We start from the raw sequence: 6492 nt of genomic DNA on the forward strand, positions 1-6492 counted from the left end.
ACCTCAGAGGATGCAGAGATGCTTTCTGGGAGAAAACACTGTGTTTCATTGACTATGCAAAGGCATTTGACTGTGTAGATCACAACAAATTGTGGTTAAGCTTGAGGAGAATGGGAATCCCATAACTCTTGATTGTGCTATGTTAAACCTGTATTTGGACCAGGAAGTTGTCCTTAGAGCAGAGCAGAGCAACACTGCATGGTTCAAATTCAGGAAGGGAGTACGTCAGGATTGTGTCCTGTCTCCATACCTTTTCAACCTATAAGCAGAACAGATAATTCAGGAGGCTTGGCTTTATGAGGAGGAATGTGACATCAGGTTTGGAGGAAGACTCATCAACAACCTGCACTATGCAGATGGCATAACCTTGCTTGCTAAAACTGAGGAGAACCAGAAGCATTTGCTGCAGAAAGCCAAGGACTGTAGTCAATATGGATTGAAGCTCAACATTAAGAAGATGAAGATTCTCATCACTAGGCCAATTGGCAGCACCAAGATGGATGGAGAAGAGACTGAGGTTATTAACAGTTACAGCTTGCTCAGCTCCACAATCAACACATTGGCACCAGCAGCCAGGACATCAAAAGGCAAATTGCATTGGGAAAATCTCCTGTCAGAGACCTTTCCAGAGTACTGAAAATCAACAATGTCAGGCTAGTGACTAAGGTGCACTTGATCCAGTCAATGGTCTTCACAATTAATTGTTATTCGTCAGAGAGCTAGGTGATGACTAAGAATGATGAAAGAATTGAAACCTTTGAGTTGTGGTGTTAGAGTCTTGAACAAACCATGGACCACCAAGAAAACAAATTGGTCTGTCTTGGAGAGGGTGAAACCAAGTTTCTCCTTGGAGGCTAAGATTTTGAAGCTCCATCTCACATACTTTGGGCATGTAGCCAGAAGGGACCGATCCTTGGAGAAGGACATCATCCACAGAAGGGTGGAGGGACAGTGTTAGAGAGGAAGACCCTGGATGAGATGGATTGATACAGTAACTAGGAAAATAGGAGGTAAGTGTATTGGAGTCAGTGAGACTGGCTCAGGACAGGGCAGGTTTCAGAGCGATTGTACATAGGGTTGCTATGAGTCACAGGTGACTTGATAGCATGTAACAACAACAACAACAAAGGAAGATAGGGTCACAGACTGAGTAGCATGTGAGGATGCCCTCCTATTTTCTTCTCCTACCTCCCCTCTCCATGGTGCTATGGCCTACAGCCTAGGTTGAGTGCAAAACAACACATAGAACCTAAAACAATTATGACAATAATCATTATGTACTACTTTTGCAATCAAAAGATTCTTTTAACTGAAAGTGCCATTTCACTAAATGCGGGGCGTTGCAGCTGTGAGCCACAGAGAGACACCTTGAAAGCTGACACCGGGCTCTGTGCATCACACTTCTGCAGGAGCATGGAGGGACCACGACTTTGGCACTAGCAGCAAAAGGGGACAGTGCCATATTGAGCTCGAGAAGGGAGATGGTCTGTGCCAGGGGTGGACAAACATTGTAATTGAAATGGTGACTGGGAACCCCCAGAGTCTCTTAAGAATAATGTGAAAAGCAGCTATAATCCTGCATGTTTGGTCCATTATCATTTTTTTATTAATTTTAATGAAAGTTTACAAAGACTTAGGGTTTCTACTGTTGCACTTTTCTCCCTGCCCATCCCTCCCTTCCAGTTCGCTCTTCTCTTTGAAAAGTAAAAGAAAAATTCTTTCATTGTCATACAATCCCCCTGCAAGTCCACTCCACTATACAGCCTTCATTCTAGACTCCTTTCATGACAATCATACCTAATCATATATCCCTTTTAAACAGTTCTCTCCCTCATTTGTTTCAATACAGTATATATTATTTATCCCCTCTTTCTCAGTCTTCCCTCACCCCAATGTCAGTCCCATTTTATAACAGTGGCACTATGCAGTATTTGTCCTTTTGTGACTGAGATATTTCACTCAGCCTAATGTCCTCCAGGGCCACCCATTTTGTATAATATTTCATGAGTTCCTCGTTTTTCAATGCAGCCTAGTATTCCATTGTGTGAATATACCACAGCTTCTCTATCCATTCATTTGTTGATTGGCACTTGGGTTGTTTTCAACTCTTTGCTATTGAGAATAAAGCCACAATAAACATGATTGTGTATATATCTGCCTGGGTGGCAGTTATGGTTTCTTTGGGGTATATTCCCAATAGTGGAACTGCTGGGTCAAATGGTATATCTATTTGCAACTCTTTGAGAAAGCGCCATACCACCTTCCACAGTGGTTGCACCATTTTACACTCCCACCAACAGTGAATAAGGGTTCCAGTTTCTCTGCAACCTTGCCAGCATTGTTGCTTGCTGCTCTGTTGAATTTTGCTATTCTACTGGGGTGAGATGATATCTCATAGTTGTTTTGGTCCATTTTCATTTAAAACATATTTTTATGTGTGCTTTACAATTTATATACACAAATGTAAATATAGTTTCTAAATATCAGAGGGACTCAAATATGTCATAGATCAAAGGCTAAAAGGCTCCATTTGTTTCCTAGAGCGATTGTGGGCACTCTTGTGGCTTAGTCCGCAGGAAGCTGCGCTGCTCACGCAATAGCAGCAACTCTCAGTTTTAATCCACCAAAGGCTCTTTTTATTTTTTCTCATTAAACTTGTTTTAATGGGTCTCAAAATTCTGTGACAAATTTTTGGTCAAGTTGTTTCCATTTAAAAAGTACTGATTTTAAAAACTAATAACTTAAAACTGCCACACGAAAAAGAAAACAAATGGTCCACAAAACATTCCTTTCCTTCTGAAGGTTTTACGTTGCATTGTTATCATTAACCAGTCTTTTACTATTAAACTTAAATGGCCAATAAAGACAAACAGTTCTGAGACCGTTCTTCCACCACTGATTAAGACTGGGGTGGCAGGTGTTATGGGTAATATTCATTTAGCCTTCTGAGCTTTCTGAGCAGACTTGGTGACCTTGCCAGTTCCAGCAGCCTTCTTGTCCACTGCTTTGATGACACCCACAGCAACAGTCTGCCTCATGTCTCGGACAGCAAAACGACCCAGAGGAGGGTAGTCAGAGAAGCTCTCCACACACATGGGCTTGCCAGGAACCATATCCACAATGGCAGCATCACCAGACTTCAGGAATTTGGGGCCATCTTCCAGCTTCTTACCAGAACGGCGATCAATCTTCTCTTTGAGCTCAGCAAACTTGCAAGCAATGTGAGCTGTGTGACAATCCAGCACAGGTGCATAACCAGCACTGATTTGGCCAGGATGGTTTAAGATGATCACCTGAGCAGTGAAGCCAGCTGCTTCCATGGGTGGGTCATTTTTGCTGTCACCAGCCACGTTGCCACGTTGAACATCTTTCACAGAGACGTTCTTAACATTGAAGCCAACATTGTCACCAGGAAGAGCTTCACTCAAAGCTTCATGGTGCATTTCAACAGACTTTACTTCAGTGGTAACGTTGACTGGGGCAAATGTGACCACCATGCCAGGCTTGAGAACACCAGTCTCCACTCTGCCCACAGGGACAGTACCAATACCACCAATCTTGTAGACATCTTGGAGAGGCAGACGCAGGGGCTTATCAGTTGGACGAGTTGGTGGCAGGATGCAATCCAAAGCTTCAAGCAGTGTAGTGCCACTAGCACTGCCATCTTTCCGGGTGACTTTCCATCCCTTGAACCACGGCATATTAGCACTTGGCTCCAGCATGTTGTCACCATTCCAACCAGAAATTGGCACAAAGGCTACTGTGTCAGGGTTGTAGCCAATTTTCTTGATGTAGGTGCTAACTTCCTTAACGATTTCCTCATATCTCTTCTGGCTGTAGGGTGGCTCGGTGGAATCCATTTTGTTAACACCAACAATCAGTTGCTTCACACCCAGTGTGTAAGCCAGACGGGCATGCTCACGGGTCTGCCCATTCTTTGAAATACCAGCCTCAAATTCACCAGCACCAGCAGCAACAATCAGGACAGCACAATCAACCTGTGATGTTCCTATAATCATGTTTTTTGATAAAGTCTCTGTGTCCTGGGGCATCAATGATGGTCACATAGTACTTGCTGGTCTCAAATTTCCACAGGGAGATATCAATGGTGATGCCACGCTCACGTTCAGCTTTCAGTTTATCCAAGACCCAGGCATATTTGAAGGAGCCCTTTCCCATCTCCGCAGCTTCCTTCTCGAATTTCTCAATGGTTCTCTTGTCGATCCCACCACATTTGTAGATCAGATGGCCAGTAGTGGTGAACTTGCCCGAATCTACATGTCCAATGACGACGATGTTGATATGGGTCTTCTCCTTTCCCATTTTGGCTTAGGTTTTGCGATGGTATTCACCAACACCTGTACTCTGGCAACAAACCCATTGCGAAAAAGCCACCAAAGGCTCTTAAGGAGAAAGATGGGCACTCTCCTTCCCTGTGATTTTGAAACCTCAGAAACCCAATAAAAAGTCAGCTGTGAGTCAGTTTTGACTAGAGCAGTGACTTGAATGTTATTGTAACAAATTATCACAAACAAGGTCATGTAAAATGAATATTATTTTTCTTATAATTCTCTCTCATTCTTCTCACTATGTCCAAGTGGACCTGACCCATAGCTGACTCTCCAGCAGCACATTATCAGAGGCTATAAATCACATGGGAGGAGATTGTCCAACTTTCTCCCGTGAAGCAGCTGCTGGATTCAAACCACCTACCTTTGGGGTTGACAGTGCAGTTCCTTACCACTATACCACAAGAGCTGCCTCACAATTCTGGAGATTAGCAATTCTAGTAGGGAGCTCTGGTGGCTTACTGGTTATAAATTGCACAGCCAACCCAAAGGTATGCAGTTTGAATCCAGCAGCTGCTCCACAGAAGAAAATGGACAATCTCCTGCCACGACATTTACTGCTGCTGAAAAACTCCTGGAGGGTCAGCTGTGGGTCAGATCTGACTCCAAGCAACAACCAAAATCCTAAATCAAGGCAGGGCTGTGCACTTTCTAAAGGCTCTAGGGCACAATCTGTTTTCCACGCCTTTCTCCCAGCTTTCCCTCTGGCTGGAAATCTTGGGCATCGTTTGACTTGCTGCATCACTCTCGTCTCTACCTCTGCTGTCACGTAGATTGGATGTTTGTGCCTGTGTCTCTTCTTACAAGAACACAGCTGATACTGGATCCAACTGCCTACTCCAGCATGACCTCATCTTATCTTGATCACATCCTTGAAGACCCTACTTCCAAATAAAGTCACAGGTACTGCTTGAAGACTTGAACACATCCTTTGGGAGAGACACAATTCAAACCACAAGGAAGAGATCATTCAGAAAATTTTGGCCACTGTAAGTCTGTATTACTAACTCAGCCGACCTAGGTTGCTGTCAACATTTCCTGTAGGTAAACTGCATTTTCCACCTAGATGCTGAGGGGACGGGGGCTGGGGTGTTGTGGGAAGGATCTGAACCACTGAGATCAAACTCCTGTGTGTCACTAGGGGGCTTCTGGGGCCTAGTATGTACAGAAGAGCTCAGGCCACTAGGGAAGTATGGCTGTGCAGTTGTTGTTGCTGTTAAGTGTCATCGAGTCATGGGCGACTCACAGTAACCCAATGAACAAAAGTCCTGGACACTGTATAACTTTCGTCCTTTCTCCAGGTTCATAGGGTTTCCGGAGACAAGCTATTACGGAAGTGGATGCCACTCCTGCTTCCAAGCTTGTTTTAATGGGGGAGCTCCACCAAACACTGTCCACCACGGGTAACCATTATCACATTTGACTCATCAGTGTCACAGTGTTTGGCTTCACAGCAATCACTTACCTCTGTACAGCCAGCGGACATACCAGGGTTACCTAGACGAATGACCTAGAAGAATGTTTCATCAAAAACATTTAAAGGCAGGCCTGAGGTCTGCAGGCCCGAGGGCCCTACAGGATTTTAAGCTAGTGCCTGGAGTAGGCACTACTGGAGTAGGTCTGCAGGCTCCATCCCACCCTTACTTACTTTGCAAAGCCAACTGAGACTCATGGAGCAAGCACAGGGCTTGAGGTCACAAGCACATGTGCCAGATCCCAGCCCTTTCACATGCAATTGTACAATCATGGGTACACCACCCACCAGTAACCTGACCTTCAAGTTCCTCTTCCATAAAATGAAGAGGCTAATGAGTGGCACAGAGGCAGGCTGGTGCTGTGGTAGAAATCGCTTCTTCCATGGTTGATTCCCGGACAACACACCTTAGGCACAGCTACCACCTGTCAATCAGTGGCTTGTATGCTGTGATGATGGTGATAGACAGGCTTCAGTGGACCTTCTAGACTAAGACTAGGGAAAAGGCCTGGTTATCTTCTTATAAAAATCAATGAGAGGGGAGAAGCTGTAATTGGCAGGACAAAGAGCATTGAAACTCTGGCCTACACTGTCCTGACTGAGCTATTCTATTCTGCTGCCAACATGAATTACTACCTTTTGATTTCCCTAATAAAGACATGATCCTGG

General features: G+C 44.5%; 1 pseudogene; it reads right to left on the reverse strand.

Moving 5' to 3' along the window:
• Positions 1-2933: 2933 nt before the first annotated feature.
• On the reverse strand, positions 2934-4323 carry LOC102855650 (annotated as a pseudogene).
• Between the last annotated feature and the right edge of the window lie 2169 nt (positions 4324-6492).

Source organism: Elephantulus edwardii, unplaced genomic scaffold, assembly GCF_000299155.1.
Source record: "Elephantulus edwardii isolate Elephantulus edwardi_28Jun2011 unplaced genomic scaffold, EleEdw1.0 scaffold00093, whole genome shotgun sequence".
Lineage (NCBI taxonomy): Eukaryota > Metazoa > Chordata > Mammalia > Macroscelidea > Macroscelididae > Elephantulus > Elephantulus edwardii.